Below are 17938 nucleotides of genomic sequence, written 5' to 3'. Positions count from 1 at the left end.
CCAACACCATTGCAAACTACTTGGAATAGTAAGAACAGTTTCCCCTTTTTTAGAATAACTGCACTTAACTGAGCTTTTTTTTTTTTTCAGTGAATGAACAAAACTAAGGTCCCCCCCACCTTTTTTTTTTTACCATAAGTAGGAGGTTTATTTCTGAAATGCAAGATGGCATTTTGTATGACGGTAATACACCTTATTAACAGAATGAAGGAAAACTTTTAAAGAATAGAAAATATATGAAGTATGTCCTCAGGCAACAATGAAATTAAACTAGAAAACAGTAAGAGAGAGATGCCTAGAAAATTCCTAAATATGTGGAAATTACACAGCTCACTTTTATTAAAATTAAGGCACTTTAAAAGCTTTTTTGTTTTGAGTTGTTGGATGAACCATTCACATATCTATATTATTCTGAGGTTAACAGAGATATGCCTTTTTTTCTTTTATAATGGGAGTGTTTTAAGAAGAGTTTGTGGATTACAATAAATGAGGTGTATTTTTAAAGTACTTCTAACACAGAACTTATTTTTATGAAATAGGAAAACTAGAAGTACTGTATGCCTAGAAGTTGGCCTCCGGTGAAGTGTATCATCTTGCATCTCCCATAATTAACCAAGATTCTAAATCATGCTTCTCCTTTAAATGTAATCACTATTGACAATTTTAAAAGCTCCAGAGTTTCTGAATTTTCAAAAATTTTTCCTCCTCAAAATAGCTTATGCACATGTATTTTCCCCAAATGAGAAAAAATCCTTATTGTCTTATATCTTTATTTTGGCTGTAAATCAAATAGACATAAAAACCTTATGCGCTGTGCTTTTCAAAACCTAGAGCTGGCAAAGAAGGAAGCAGCCTTAATCCTGAAGATATTTCCTTTCCCTGCTTTACCAGATAGTAGTGTATTTTCTTCTAAATTGGACAGGTATAAAATTTGGTAAAATTTTGAAGGGCAAAATTTGTGTCTGCTCAAAATCATTCCATATACTATATGCTCTCTGTAAACGACATGAGTATAATTTTGGCAAAATATTTCATTAGGATAGTTTTTGATTTGTACATATTAGGATTCTTAATATTAGGCCAAAATATGGCTCTGTGTGAGGGAAAATAGACTTTATGTTCTTCAAGTAAATGTAGATCCTCTTTCCTGAAAGTGAGGCAAGATAAACACTTCTGCTTCCAGACTGTTTGATTTTGTTTCATTTATGTACTTGTGTTCATAAGAATACATAAATCTAGGCTTACCTGCACCTTTTGAGGAAGTTACAATATCCCAGCTTCCCCACCCACACAAGCCTAAACCATTTTTTCATTACTCCCCAATTCAGAAATTTTTATTTAGTATTTCTTGTTTGTTTGTTTTTAGATTAAAACAATCAATTGTTGACAAATACTCTACACAAAACCCAACTCTGAAAAATATTTTTGGCCACCATTTGAAATGCAGACTCCTGTATGACATGCTATATTTTGGATCCAGAGATAAGAAGGAAAGGGGAGAAAATAAAAGCAGCTCCTCTGTGGCTGTGGCTGTGGCTGTGAAGCTCAAAGAGAATGCATTAATTAACCCAAGAGAATTTCTAGGAAGCTGTAGTGAGAAACTGTAGCTTTGAAATCTAGTGATCTTTATCCACTGTTGGGTTTGGGTCAAAGACCTTGGACAGAGAAGGAAAAAGGGAAGGAGGTACATTATAGGAACCAGATGTTAAAAACTGATAAAGGCTGACCAGCCCCCTGCTGCTGAAATCTACCCCCACCTCCATCAAAAAGGTGACATTCTCCTCTGAAGCCCCTCTGTCCTTAGAGGAGAGAAGGAGACACAATTCTGGCTCTGCATTTTTCCTTTGGCCTACCTTGTCGAATGGCCCGAGAAGACTAAACAGGTGTTATCTACTTTTGATTTCAGTGCATTTAAATTAATCCTGTCAGCTCAGCTGTTAAAACAACTGTCATCTCCAGCTGTTAGTAATTTTCAACTGGGCACTTTCACAGGTTGCCAAGATCTGAGCCTGCATCGTGCGTCTCTCTGAATGCAGTAGAGTAACAGTTGTGGGTTTTTTTAAAGGGGCTTGTATTGTAATGCTGCACACATGAAATGGTCGTAATAACAATAATTTCTGAAGATTCTCTGGTGCCATGTTGTGTGGTATATAAATAAACCATGTGCTAAATGCCACTTCTATCTATATTCTGGGATGTGTTACATAACATTTTGGGATATTTAATTTGATGACCAGTAAGTCAACTTGGAAAGGGTAAAAGAGGGAGGTCTGATAAAGACCTTAGGAGACAGAGAGCGTACAGCACCTGCTTATGATGATTTTTTGTTTCCAGAAACAGTAGCTGCTTCTGGTAGATTTACGGTTTTTCTTTCACTGAAATATTCAGTAAAATACATTGTTATTTTTTAACAGTTTGAGTAACTGCACTTTCAAGCCAAATATGAGGTTTCTGGCTAGATCTCTTCCTACTGAAATTTTAAATCATAAGAGACCTTTCTTGGATAATTTCAAAGTTATTTGTTTATTTAGGGGAGGTAATTAGGCTTATTTATTTACTTTTAGTGGAGGTACTGGAGATTGAACCCAGGACCTTGCTCATGCTAAGCACGCACTCTACCACTGAGTTGTACCCTCCCTCTCTTGCATAATTTCAGTATTTGGGATCTATTTCAGTCAGTATGCATCCAAAGCTGATATAGTGGAGAGGAGGAAAGGCTATCAGGAAGTGCAGTCTATTATTAACAATTGGATCCCACTGAAAATGTACAGTAATCTCAACTCTTATCAAGGGAGGACCTTCATTTGCCATGGATGTGACCACCTGGAACCAATGAGTTGTCCTCCTGTCCTAACCATACACATTGTACAATGGGAAAATTATAATAGATTTTCTGTTCCTTTTACACAGTATGAATCTGAGTGTTAGCTTTTTACTATAAAAGTATGTTTCAAAAGAAAAATAAATATACAAGTGACAAATTAATTTTAAATCGTTTATGTTTAAGAATAATATCAGATCAATAATGAAAATGATTTTCAATAAAATGTACTAGTCATAAAATTTCTGGCTAACTTAAAATATTTTATTTGAATTTATGTGATACTGATGTTGGATAAATTTGTATTGATTAGTTTGACTATGGTCTACACTGATTAATTTCTAAGGAATTTCTGATTCTGTATTTATTTTAATTTATAAAAATATGCCTAATTTTTAGGAGGCTATTACATGCACAAAGTAAACAGTAATAAAATGTGTATAATGAAAGTATCTCTCCTTCCTAACCCTGTTCTTCACTTGTTAAACATTAGGGAAGTTTATGCATAGAAATATGGAAAGATATCTATGATTTATATTTAAAGTTTAAAAAGTTGCATAATAGTAAATATAGGATTATCTTATTTTTAAAAAGTATGTATGTGTGTTTGTATGCACATTTAAGTATTAGATATTCATCTAAAATATATGTTATTAATACATATTTTACCTTGGATATTTACTTTTGGTGTTTTCTGTTAACGTGTGGCTAGTTACTAGGGATTAGATATTTTGAAAAATGAACAATCTTCAGTAATGCTAATAAGAATCGGTTACTGATGGATTTTGTTTCTAGTTTCTATAAACGTTAATTTACATAACAAGAATGAGCTGTTAAAAACTAATGTAATATAGGAAATATGTATGTGTAGGCACTAAATCAGAGACGATAGGGTGTAGATGGGGGTAATACAGAGGATCATAGGAAGGGCATGCAAAGGGGTATTACTATAGAGTTAGCTTTGCTTCCTTTATTTTCAAAGCTATATTTGCTGAAGTATCTACCTTTAAAAAATTGATGAAAAAAAGGAAAAAGCAGAGTATGCTTGCTCAGACGAGCATACAAACATCGAGTCTGAATGGGAAACAGGTATAATGAAAAACATGTTCTGCAACCATTCTTGTAAAGACTAATATGTTTAATTAATGAGATACTCTGTATTGGTTTCCTGGGGCTGCTGTAACAAAGTAACACAAACTAGATGTCTTAAAACAATGAAAATTTATTCTTTCACAATTCTAGAGGCTAGAAATCTGAAGTCAGGGTGTTGGCCAAGCCATGCTCCCTCTGAGACCCTCGGTAGAATCCTCCTCGCCCTCGCCTCTTAGCTTCTTGTGCTGGCCCTCAAGCCTTGTGTTCCTTGGCTTTCAACTGCATGACTCTCATCTCTGCCTCAGTTGTCACATGGTTTTCTTTCTGTGTCTATGTTCTTACACGGCCGTCTTCTTATAAGGACCCCAGTCATACTGAATTAGGGCCCACCCTTACAACTTCATCTTAACTTGATTAAATCTACAAAGATTCTATTTCCAAATAAGGTTAGATTCACAGGCACTAGATGTTAGGACTTCAGAATAACTTTCTTGTGGACAACAGTTCAACTCATAACACTCTTTGAAATATAAACACAAATGGGATAGATAAACCAACTAACTATTCATAGATATCTATGAATTTATTTAATCACAGTATAAGTTTAAATTGGTATGTAAGAATACACTTTGGAGTATAAAAGAGGAATACTAACTTCAGAGCTTACACAGGCATTGATACAGGGCACTCCACCTACGTGAACTCTTGTGTTGGAAGTCTGAACATCTAACAGTTGACCTGAAGATGTTGGGTAGATACCTAGAAGTGGAGAAAAGGGAGGAAATTGTGCTGAAAGGAAGATGAGAAGATTACAGAATAAAACAGACACATTTATTTTCCTTGTAGCAGAAAATGCTCATTTATGTGCCCTTGAAAGCCACCTTGTTGTCCAAAGCTGCAGATCCTGGCCCGGGTGTAGTCATTCACAGGGTTACAGTACCTTGTGACTGCAAAGGCTGTGTATAGAGTTTTTGGATGTTTTATTGTAACTTACATTCCATTGTCACTGGGGTTGTGACTACTTTGCCAAACACACTATTGTTTAAAAAACAAAGTCAACAATTGCTGCAGTGCACTAAATAAAACCCTGTCTTTCCCTCCATGCCACTATTCTTACTATAGGAAAAGTTTTTGTGGTTTTTTTTTTTTCTTTTAATGGAACAAGGGTAAGTTTTACATCGTAATAGCACCTCAGTTTTTGGTTTACATTTTACATTGATTCCGATGTTATAAACCAAGATCAAAAGAAATATTTGAGTAAAGCTGACTCAGTGAACCTCTTTGTAGTTATGCCAGAGTTAAACATGTCTCTACCACCTATTAGGAGCCGAGTGTTGCAGTCAAAGCCAATCCTCCCATCTGAGTGCTCAAGATGGAGAGGAGAAGACGTGGGTGCATCTGCTCGACCTTTCCTCTGGGAAACAAGGATGCCTTCTGTATTCCTGCCCTGTGCTTTCTCACAGCATTCTTAGGAGCAGTGCTGAGAAATATTAGGTCTAAGTGTAGAAGACTGATTTTCCACTGAACTATGGAAGGTTAATGGAAGATGAAAAAAAAAAAAAACAGGAGGGAAAATGGAAGACTTTTACTTTTCCTTGGCTCTGTAAGGCTGTTGCTGTAAGTCAGGGCAGCGGAAGAATGGAAATGATGGCCACTTGCCTTTTTTCATATGCATTTTGCCAGAAAGAAATACAATTAGTCATAAAGTTAATTATCTAGACTTTAAAATATTCCCAATTTCATAAATTCGAAGAACATATTACAGGGATGTGTTCTATCTGTATCTGCAGTCCCCTCAGAGGAGTGGTGAGCAAATGCTTTACACAGCATTCACTGTCTGATGAGGCACATTTCAAAATTTAACTGCATGCACAGTAAATTATTCAGTCAAAATATTATATTTCAAGCTTAATAGGAAGTGACAGCAGTATATAGAAAATTTGCAGATAGCTAAAACTTTGGCTTAGATGATAATCTTGACTTTGTTCTGAATTATCATGTTGGGTTGTATATATTTATATAGACCAGTCAGATTCTTGTCTATCAGATTCCTAAGATGTTGTGTTGAGGTTATATAAGATGGATAAACAGATTTCTCTTTTAATGGTAGAAAATGGAAACAACAACAACAAAGTTTTGATTAGCTTGAAAGATTATACTAACCTTAGTAATGCTACTTTTTAATAACAGATAACATTTATTAAGCGTATAGTTTTTTCTCAGGCATCAACGTACTTTATATGTTTTCTCTACCTACCCACCTACCTATATGCCACTATAGATGAGGAAACTGAAATCCAGATGGACTAAACACATTGACTAAAAAGTTAGTAAAAGCAGGGCTTGAACTTGGAGATGTCTGGTGGAAAACATCATCCATTATATTATCCATTATCATTTCCTGTAGGGTCACATATGATGCACACAGTTAGTATGAGAGCAGTTGTGAAGTAACGAATAAGTTAATCATTCCCTCATTCATTTCACAGATTTTTTTTTTTGAACAGTCGGGCTTACAGAATACTCTGACATACAGCAAAACAAATGGCATGCCAACCTTGTCACACAGAACGTTATGTTCTCTTGGTGAATACTTTTTTCCAGATGTGTGAATATGGATATGCAGTGACAGGTAGCTAAGAGAAAAAGTCAGATATCAGGAAATGATAAATTTCATTTAAAAAGGCAGAGATATCCTGATGGGGGATAAAAAGTGGATTTTTTGATGACAGGGTGATATCATTGAAGATGGCCAGTGTCTGTCTAGGCAGAGATGGGGGAAGACACTCTAGGGCTTTGGCAAGGGTGTTTGAGCGGGGTGAATGCTTTAATAGTTCAAAGCACAGAGCTTAAAATGCATTGGGTATCATCAGGGGTGATAAATAAATAAACTAGTTTATTGGGAATAACAGACAAATGAATTGAGAAAAGCAAAACAAATTAGATTCTAAATGTAGTTTAGGATCAGGTTGGAGAAGCCCTCAATGCCACACTAAGGAGTTGAAATATATTGAAAATCTATTGATGATTTTCCAGCAAAGGAATATTCTGATCAAAATTCCATTCTCAGAAACCATTTTCTTCATTGATTATTCTGCCTTAGTACACACTTTCTTGAGTTGCTTTGGGCAGCAACAATAACCAAACAGTGGTGCCAAGGATGTGCTGATATAGATCAATATCTATGGACTTGTTTTCCATCTTAGGATTTTAGGTTCCATAGATAGCGGTGGTACACAGAGAGTGTAATCAGTTAGGCCCAAGTTCAGATGATGTATCCAGTCTGGATTTTATGTTACTTTTTAATAGAACCTGTATTTTACTGTAATCCTTGCAGTACTTATTTCTGCCATGAGATTTTAAGTATCTTGAGGTCCAGAAACTTGTTTATTTACTAAATAGCATGTGTTGAAGCAGACTATAGTACATCATAGTTGTTTAATTATTGTATATTGAAATAAGGGCCTTGATGAGATGCTGGATGTTTTGTAAAATAATTACTTACTAAATGGATAAAATTTAAACAAACAGAGTCAAAATCGTACGGCTCTGTAGCTCTGAACAGACATTCATACCTGAGGTTTTGTGACCATATCATAGTTTTCACATTGCTGAGATAGCATTCATGTCGTTCCATCTTTATGAAAGCTTTCAGCCCTTCATTTTCCAGGATAATGTTTATATGTCTTTTCAAATTCAGCTGAACAGTACTTCTTTGAAAAAGGATTTCCTTAACGTCTTGTCTGGCTGGTTAGAAGTACAGCCTTTGTGCTCGTTTTTTCTTCTTACATTAGATTTACTGTTCATACCCGATCACACTTAATCAGTCTATTTCACACTTTCTCCACCAGACTGTAAATGTCTTGAGGGCAGGGAGGATGTCATTTCATTTTTGTGTTCCAAGGCTAATCCAGTATTTGGTAGGTAGCAAATTAGTGTTAAATATTTGATGGAAGGGTGATGGATTCAAGGTTGGAAGGTTAGTTAGAAGGCTATCAAGAGGGCTCTATGATAGAGGTAGTTGAGACCTAAACAATTTTTATCTTTACAAGTGGAGAGGAGAGTAAGAATTTCAGAGATATTGAAGGGTAAAAATTAATGAGACTTGGTGGCAAGTAGTATGTGATGATAAAAAGTTAAAGATGCAGAGTGACTTGCACTATGAAGGTGCCATTAAAGGAGGTTGAGGAGGCAAGAGTAGGACCTGATTTCTTGCTGAGACAGTTGATGGGTCTTCTTCTGGATGTAATAATTTTGAGACACCATTGGGCAATACTGAGATGTTTAGGAAGAAGTTAGTAAGAAATTGAAATCTGAATGAGATCAGGAAAGGACATAAGAATTTGCAAACCATCCACATAATGATGACATAGTGATGAAGTGTGTTGGTGAAAGAGATATTAATGGAGACTTTAGAGGAGAGAGGGATGACTGAACCTGGTAAGACCTACTTGAGGCACATTCGGAAAAGAGTCCTGGAAAATAAATAGTGAGAGAAGAAAGCAAGGAGAGGACGATTTCAGGAAAGTTAAATTTGAATTGAACGTAATTTTCTGTGGGATTTTTTTTCCAGCTCTGCAGGTATAATTGACAAAATTGGTAAAATATTTAAAGATTGGATATACTTACACATTGTGAAAGGATTCCCTCATTTAGTTAATTATGTAGTTTCAAGAATATTAGGGAAGAATGGCTGGAGTCGTAATTGTTAACAGAATAATATTCCATAGTGTGATTTATAAACAGATAATTACTGATCTAGTCAGAAGCCAGATTTCAAGAATACAAAAAGGAAAGCAAGTAAGGCGATAAATTACGTGAGCAGCAGATTTAAGGTAAATAATTGTTTATTGGACATTTCTATTTCCACCTAAAATAGCATACAGACCCATGGAGGATGCTTACGTCGATTGTACTGAAGTGCATTGTAGAAACACACGTTTCACGAACTCTTACAGTTGTCAGTTATCTTCCCTGTGTATCTGGGAAGGTATAAAAGTTACAGTAGACTCTTTTTGACGATCCTACTTTTTTGTATTAAGGATAAGCACACAGCCAAACCACGTCGATTTCCATGAGTAAACCATGTTTTATGAATGTGTTGTATTTTGAGGTATGACGCCAGAGTTAGTACATACATGAGGAATCGGAATGGCTGGTGTTTTTAATCTAAGTCACATGGTGCATATCCATTGACTTGTCCCTTTATAAAACTATGCATCAGGTCTCATGTTTAAAAAGTAAAAAGAGAATTAAATGTCCCTAAAGTTTGTTCTGTGTCTAATATTTTGCATTTTATATTTGTAGCATGTGTTTCCTGAAAAGGGTTTTCTTCTTATGGTAGCTGAAAAGTGGGTTTCTGAAGACCATCATCTTCTTTACCAGGATTGCAAGGACATGGTAGTAGCAGAGAGAGTGAGATTAACTAAAATACCTGATCTGCTTCTCCCTAACAACAGAATTTTGTCAGTAATACTGAAAGCATGAAAGCCATTTACGTTTGAAGGCAGCAATAGGAGTGAAATTTAAATCCAAGTACTGCTGTAATTTAATAAATAGTAATCAACTGAAAAACACGTTTAAGTAAAATTTTGGTATGAAAGTAAATAATGTTTAAAAGTGTGGAGAAAAACCTAGGTGTAAGAATTCAAGCTTTGCTAAAAAGTGAAAAAGTAAAAATTCTGTACATAAAATACGGGAAATATTATGACCTAATATTTAACTGCATCAAGATAATTTTTCACATTTCACCAACAGAAGTTCTGTTGTTGTTGTTTTAGTGGAAGTACTGGGGATTGAACCCAGGACCTCGTGCATGCTAATAAGCACATGCTCTACCACTGAGCTATACTCCCCCACCCTCACCCCCAAAAGGTATGTTTTTTAAGGAATCATTCCGGTAGAAATGTGTGCTCTACTGTCCTGAGCTTTAGCTTGATAGATAATCCACTGGACTAGCCAGAGGTTGACTGGTTGAATTACTGCCTTATGTTGACAACCCAAAATTCTGTAGGCTACATGGGGTTTGGAAGATTGAAGGAAGGCATTAATGCTGCCACACTGTTTTCTTATTCCTTGTTCATATTCTCTCTTCCTCCCTCTCTCCTTCTCTTGTTTTTCCCCTTTTCCTTTCTCTTTCTTCTTCTTAACCACTGTTTCATAATTAAACCAGGTCCCCAGTTCTATCATGGCCAGCAGGTCATCTCCACTGGGTTTTGCTGATAGGCTGTCACTGGGTTTGGGTGCTGTAAAGCTGCCCCAGGAGCCAAGGGAAATGGGTCACAAGACTGTTCCTGGCGAGGCTTCTCATCTGTTTTTTAGGACAGTAAGTCCAGAGACGAAGGGGATGCCCCAGTGATGGCTATTTCCTAAACGAGTGTTTCTCAAAGTGTGGCCCAGTGCCCTCCTAACTGCTTCTCACACGGAGTGCTTTTTAATATGCCTACCTTTTAACGAGGTCTCCAAAGAACTAAATGCTTTGCATTATTATCTAATTTAATTTTATAATCCTACAAGGCAGGATTATCCCAATTTTACAAATAAGGAAATGGTCATAAAGACTGTATACGATACTCTTAAAGAAATTCTAATGAAGATGCTTGCTTGTTTTATGATATACTTTCCTCTTCCAGGGCTGTTGCTTTTGTCAGCATAGTTTCCCAGGTGGGCAGCTGCAGTGATCTTTTCCTCCAAATGCAGTGATTTAGATGAGTATTTAGAGGAGTAGGACAGATACGAAGGGAAACGGGAAGAATAAACTTTTCTGCTCTCCATTTGTGTTAGTGGATTAATGGTGTAGATATTTAACCCTATGATTGTGTATTCAGAAGTTTTGTTTTGTAAAGAAAAGTGATAGCTAAACATTATATTATGTCCTAATTTTGACATATTGCCATATTCTACTTACCATTAATGTGTATATTTTAAACATTCTTTTCTCACTGTGTTTATTCCTTTGGTTCATCCATCTGACAGTGACTCATTCACATGTTAGCAAATATTTGTGGAGTTCTTAGTATGTTTGAGAACTGGGTTGACACAATTTCATGAAAGTCTTCTCAGCATTTTATATCAGGATTCAGTAAGTGTTAAGACGTCTTCCATTATTCTCACTGACATTTTGGATCTCTCAGAATATTTCATGTCTTTCAAGTGCACTGTCATTTATGCTAGTGACAAATTTTTAAAAACTGTACATTTATATTCAATACTTTTAGAAGATTGTCAATGAAATTACATCATTGAAAATTAATCTAGGTTATTATTATTGTGAAATGCATTATATCCAACTTTGGATTATATCCAGAGATAAAATAAGTTGTTAAACTTTATATAATTGTTTCAGGCAGAAGCAGCTATAGTTATGAAATATAGTTTGATTAATCTTATCTCTAGAATATTGTCTATAATTTTCTGTTGGATAAACTTTGTTCAGATTAATAATATTGAAAAGGTTTTCTTTATTATGTACTTTATAAACAAAAGTGTTAGTTGAGACAGGCTGAACTGATTTACCTTGTTGAATAAACAGTTTAGTAGCTGGAATATGAACCCTGCCTCTGATTCTAATAAGAGTATGAATTCTTAATTTGCAGTATTTCAAAATGGCAACCATGAGAATGAGAAAGACAATAATCTTGTATTTTTTTGGAGGTAGCACAGATCTTTAGAACCTTAGATTTAATTCAGTCAAACATATATTTACTGAATGCTTCTTATATCCAAGTCAGTGTTCTCAATACAGGAAATACAGCAGAGGATGAGACAGAAAGCCCTAAATGTATGGATCTCCAATGAGAAGAGTCAGATTATAAATGTAATGAATAGATAAAGCAAATCATTTTGTATCACATACAAATAAGTGATATGGGGAAATGTGGTGTGGAGATTGGGAAATGTAAGGGATGATAACTTTATAAATTCTTCCTGAGGAAATGACATTTGAGCAGACTTGAAGGAGATGAGGGAGAGAGCTAAGTGGGTAACTGGGGGGCAGATCATTGTGTTAGAGAGCAGAGTACAAAAGGCCTGGTATGTTTGAAGGACAGCAAGGAGCCCAGTGTGGCTGGAATGAAGTGGGCTGAGGAGGCCAGGTGGAAGTGAGTTCAGAGAGGTGAGGGACCCTGGACGATGGAATGCTGGAGGCTACTTAGGGGACTTAGGATTTTACTGAAAGGAGTGAAAGCTGTCAGAGGGGTCTGAGCAGAGGAGTGCTGTGAAACGTCTTAGCCATCAAATATTTCTTATACTTCCAGACGTCTCTGGAATAGTGCCATAGTTTTAGAGGTTTCCGGAGTTTTGCCAGAACTTTTAATTCCAAATCATTTAGGTACAGGGAATTTGCTGTCACTACTGGACCTTTTTTTTTTTTTTTTTTTTCCAAGCACCCATTACGACCTGCTCTAAGATTTGGATTTCTTGTATTTGAACCAAATAAACAGAATTTCAGTTTTCAGTCTTTTATTCAGAAATATTTATAGCCAAAAACTCAAATGAAGGCTGACTCAGTGGTCCTATCATGACTTCATAATTCAGAAATTTGGCCAGGTGACCCACATGTCCTGATGCTTTCAATAAAAGCATGTTCTGTGGCCAAGAGGTACCTGTCTATGTCCTCAACACTTTAAAAGCAGATTTCTGAAACGCTGCCCTAAATATTAAAGACAAAACTTATAAATATCTTGTAATCTGGTTGTGCCAGTACCTAGTCTGAGAAAAAAAATACTGCTTTCCTTTTAGAAGAGTTCAAACAATTAGGTACCAAAGGCGGGCATCAGAAGTCCATTGCAGCAATATGACTTAAACTAATTACGCATCTGATGGTGGTTAAGACCGCTTTGAAGCTGTATTTTTCAGGTTTGGCATTCAAGTTAGACTCATGTTTTGCTTTTTTTCAAGATATATAAAATACGGTAGCTAATTTCTCCTGAAGTAAAAAATATCTCTTGTGAAATAGTACAGAGATAAGCATGCACGCTTAGTTAGCTCCACCTTCTCTCATGTGGTTATAATAAATATGCTTTACCCTAAAGCTTTGGCAGTGTGGGAGATGTTTAAGTGCAGACGTATAATGTTATGTAAGAATGAATAAGCACAGTAAGTTAGAATGGAACTTACTATATTGCTGATCTCGAGGTAGTCTTTTGTTAGTTCTTTCACGCAGTGGAATTGTAAAACTCTACTGTCTTGCAGTTAGGAACAGTTGGTCTTCAATTAGGAGATCCAGTTTAGGAGCTAAATACAGTTTGAGAGTTTAATCCAGATTTAATCCCTCCTACCTAGTTCCTAGTAGAATATAAAAATTTCACCACCACTGATAACCATTTTTTTTCTTTTTTGCCTGTCTATTCTCCAGCTTCCACTGTCATTAAACTCCTTGATACAATTTTAAGCGTTAGTGCTGCAACTCAGCTATGAATATGTGCTCTTTGCTGGTAACTTATGAAATTCCAACTACGCATTCAAATCTACTTTACTTGTACCCTCTCTCTGAAGTTTATCCCCCAGGGATACTTAAAAGTCTTTAGAATAGTGATACATTTACTTTCCCTTCTTTTCTCCATTGACCATCGTGATCTTATTGGGTTCTGAGGGGCTTTGTTCAATGTTGCATCACACTTCCTACTAAGAAAGAAAGAATTCAGCTGCCAGGCAAGACTTTAGACAAAAGGACTGTGGATGGAATGGCAGTATGTAATTTGAGTTGTAAGCACCGTGGATTCATTGTAGTTTAGAAGTTTTCATCATAAGTGAGTTGTAGTTAAAAGGATTTGGTAGACGATTGGGTATCGATAGGTAACAGTTAGGGTTTTCCAGACTCCCTTTTATGTGGCGGAATGGGAGCTGTGTATCAGTCAGGTTCAGACTCTTAAATTACACCCTCCCTCTTGACCTTGTCTTCCAGACTCCAGAGTATTTTTTAGTTTATTAGTTAAGTACTACCCGGTCATTTAAATACCAGAAAGCTCCATTTTGGGGGAAGATTGTTTCCAGCAAGGGAAAATGGTAATCAATAGAGACGTTGCAGATACTTTTATATTTTGCACACACACATGTGTGCACACAAACACACACATTCCTGAGGGTGGCCTTCTGTAAACTGTAGCTTCATTGTATGGCAGCAACTTTTGGAAATTCACTAACTAATAATGCACAGCAAAAGCTCTGTTCTATGGCTAGTTCTACCCACAGAACTCCCATTCAGCATTTTTTCTGTTTTCCTGGATTATTTGAACAGTTAATAGGCACATACACATGAGCACACACTCAAACATACATGCTTCTCCCACATCACAAAAACCACCCTCGCATTTGGCTCTCATCTGATCCTCAATTTAGCCACAAGGCAAAACTTTTAACAAGCTTGTGTTAACTCTATTAAAAAGGTATCCAAAAGTAGTCTCAAAAAGTAATATTTGAGGAACGTAGTTGAGGTAAGGAAAGGGGAAATTATATTTAAAATCATAATATAACTTTTCTGTACTAACAGAATAAAATCTCTGGGGCATCTCTTGCTAGTGTTTTTCATCAGCTCTCTGTCCTTTGAAAAATCTCAAGCGAAGTCCATCCTTTAAACATAAAGGATAGTAGCTCTAGATACTTGATGGTATTGCAGTTTATTCTTGAGGGTCTCTTATTTATATATTTTTTTAATACATTAGCTGGGTTATCAGAAATCATCTTTCTAATCTAAGTTAAATGGTACAGTTTAAAAACTGTTATTAAGAGATAATTAGCATTTGTAGGAGAGTCTAAATTTTGTTTGACTAAGAAGCAATACTATTTTAAAGCTGATACTCTAAAAATGAGATATTCTTTTGTAAACTAAATAAATGAGCCCTAACTTAATCAGTATTTTTATCAGGTGAATAGATGAACATATATATCTGACAGTCATAGTTTTATGAAAAAGGCTAAATTCAAAACAATCTGTCTTTTGCAGAAATATTGTTCTTAAATGTCCTTATTGCCAGGAACACAAAATATTTCCAGTAAGAATTATGTTTTTGTTTTTCTTACAGTTATTAAATGGCTACTCTGTGAAAGACATTATCCTTTCAATGCAGGGAATGCTTAAATAAATAAGACCTGACCTCTGAGTACCAAGGGAGAAATGAAGAATAGCCCTAGCATTTCATGGCAGTTTTCTTATGGCATGTCATTTAATCCAGTAGTTCATAATCTCCCAGGAGACAGTGATACCTGTATCTGTAACTGTTAGACTGCAGAACTTGTGAAAAAGTATTCTGACATCAACTATATGATTGTATCCTTGGAAACTCTCATAGTAAGAGAGTTTAAGACCGAGGTAATTAGAATTTATAAGTCAGCCTCTATAAATGTATATTTAGGTAAATACTGGCAAATACATATATATAATGCTTACTTTTATACTCACTAAAATAAACTAGTGAGAACAGCATATCAAAGAGAAAGTCAATAAAGTTTTTCATATCATATATGAGTATATTAAAATAGAAGGTCATTCCTTTTTAGACAAAACTTTTCCAATATTCTTCCCCTGTGGTTTCAATGAAATGCTTAATTCATTTTACACCAATCATTTCAATGAAGAATCAAACAGAAAGCACATGCATCTTTATAGGTTTATCTTTAACAAAACGAACAGCCATAGTCACCATACCCTGTGAAAGTAAGCAGACTGGAGAACCATTGCCTCTCAGGAAAGTTGATAGAAAATATATCCAGGTCACAAACTGTAAGAAGGCACACAGTCTGTGTCCTGCGATGCGGAGTCAGCAGTGAGAATCTCTTCAGGTTCTGCCCCCTGGGTGCCTCTTGCCTCATCCTTACCCAGCTCCGAAGGCAGAACCCAGGTTTATCTTGCTTCTGGCTCCACCATGTAGTCGCAACATACGTGAAGGTACTAAATTCAGAATGTTACTCCCTACAGCTTCACGTGATTTTGCTTAATCCTCCTACAACATTATCTTGCTTAACCTAAACATGCATCGAGCAGTTGAGTAAATTCTGCAGAAAGACAGGAACCTTTTAAAACTCTCTGTTCCCCATTCTTAGATCAGGGATTTGATGGGTTTCCTAAACACAGAATGTTTTTAGTGTTTATGTAGGCATTCTGTTTGTTTTTCCTTTAGTCTAATTTAGTTGATTCTTAAACAGTAACTTTTAAGCATATGAATGTTTAAGATTGGGTATCACAAAATGCTTACTGTACCTTCTGGGCAAATAAAAAGATTTTCCAGGGTTATTTTCTTTATAAGCTACTTTTGACTAATGTACTGATTTTAGTCTGTCCCTCAACCCAGGAGTGTAGCAGGGTACAGGGCATTGAGTAGGCACTTAATGTCTATTGAAAAAAATGACTTATACTGTAACTACCAATTTTTTACTTTAAAACGTGGAGTCACTTGTGATTCACGTGTATTTCATCAAGAATGCTTGCAGCGGTGAAAAAAGTATACAAATATATATCCACTTATTTTCACATGAGGAGAATTTACAGTTAGGGGAAGATTACTGTAATTTCAGTGGAAGTTCTAAAACCGCTAGGTGAAAGTCTTGTAAGGGGAAAGTTTCAAGTTTTTCCCATATTTGCCTGGTTTTGTCTTTGAATTTTTTTGCCTTGATAATTGGGTTTAAATTTCAGAAACCTTAATTAAGATCTCAGTGGCTTTCTTTACAAGAGCCCATATTACATACATAATTTTCATACATAAAAATCCAGACTCATAAGTACAATTAATTTTTTTTCTGATTAGGAGTAAACTGATAAAGAGCTGTGGGATGATTTTACCCCATATCCTCTACTAATTTTTGCTAGACTCTCTTGTCTACAGACATATTTGAAACAGATAAACCTTTTATTTTGCTATTTGTCAAACTGTGGGAGCATCAGTATTTCAGTTAATCTGTGCTGTTTGCAAAGAGCCACATTAGCCACCACTTACAAGTTAGTTACTGGGTCCCAGTAACTCATATAAACAAACCACTCTAAATGGATGGCCAACATTCACAGTTCAGATCATCTTGTTTTTTGTTTTTTGTTTTTTCAAATTGGCTGAATTTGTAGTCGAATTCATCCAAACTTTAGGATTTGTTGTACTTTCACAAGAACACAGATTGTGGATAAGGAACTTGTAATAAAGTTTCAATAGAACGTAGTAGTCTTTATAAGGCTCAAAATAGCTGTCAATGGCCAATTCATTAAACACTGCAGATGAAACACAGTGTTTTACCCCAGTAAAAACAACTGGAAATTCAAGCATGCTTCCACATTTAGGCAAACCATGTCTTAGAGAACAGAGAATAGAACTGGAACACAAAATGCTTTATTACTCTGTATTTGTAAGTTGAACCCTAGAACATTTTTTTGTCTGTGTAGCATGAGTATTAATGGCATTGCACACCTATGGTAATAGCCACTTTGTCTTAAAAAAAAAAAAAGAAAAGAAGTGCTTCTGTGTAATTAATGTGTGATGTCGGGTAGATGGGTTGAAAAAAAAATAGAAGTTTGCGTTGAAATTTTGATCCTCAACAGCTGGAAATTGGTAACATGGCTTATTGAGATAGGGAACACTGGAAGCATTGAAAAATATAGGGTTTTGCCAAGTCCAAATGGCAATTTAGCTAATTACTTACTGTAAGAATATAGGCAACTTTTCCTTCATTATAAAGGAATACTAATTACCCCACTCATAGAGCAGGTGTAAGGATTAAATGAGATTACACACGGAAATCTTGGTCCTTGGGATGTACTCAGTATTTGGATATTGTTCACAGAACTTTCCTATGTGTTTGTGTGTGTGTGTGTGTGTGTGAGAGAGAGAGAGAGAGAGAAAGGGTAGGGGACAGGTCTAGAAGAAGAGACAGTGAAGTTGTTGTAAGAGAAATACTAGAACTGAGTGTAATATCATAAAAATTGCTGTTGAGTTATTTATTGCATGCATCATAGCCAGCTCTTGATAAAATTTTTCTTTCTTAAAGCAATACTTTTCCTAAAAACTTTATCCAGATTTAAGAGATGCTCATGTATATTTTGCAAAT

General features: G+C 35.7%; 1 protein-coding gene and 1 non-coding gene across 16 annotated transcripts in view; one reads left to right on the top strand and one right to left on the bottom strand.

The window, feature by feature from the left end:
- The window catches only part of SOX5 (SRY-box transcription factor 5), a 903293-nt gene that overhangs the window by 655778 nt on the left and 229577 nt on the right, over positions 1-17938 (top strand). The window lies entirely within an intron of this gene.
- On the bottom strand, positions 9694-9768 carry TRNAN-AUU (transfer RNA asparagine (anticodon AUU)). Its single transcript is given in 2 exon segments — positions 9694-9729; positions 9733-9768. It is a non-coding gene; the product is annotated as a tRNA-Asn (tRNA).

The sequence above is a fragment of the Camelus bactrianus genome, chromosome 34, assembly GCF_048773025.1.
Source record: "Camelus bactrianus isolate YW-2024 breed Bactrian camel chromosome 34, ASM4877302v1, whole genome shotgun sequence".
NCBI classification, from domain to species: Eukaryota; Metazoa; Chordata; class Mammalia; order Artiodactyla; family Camelidae; genus Camelus; species Camelus bactrianus.
The sequence above is the reverse complement of the archived record's forward strand: the minus strand, read 5'-3'. Positions and strand labels throughout refer to the sequence as shown.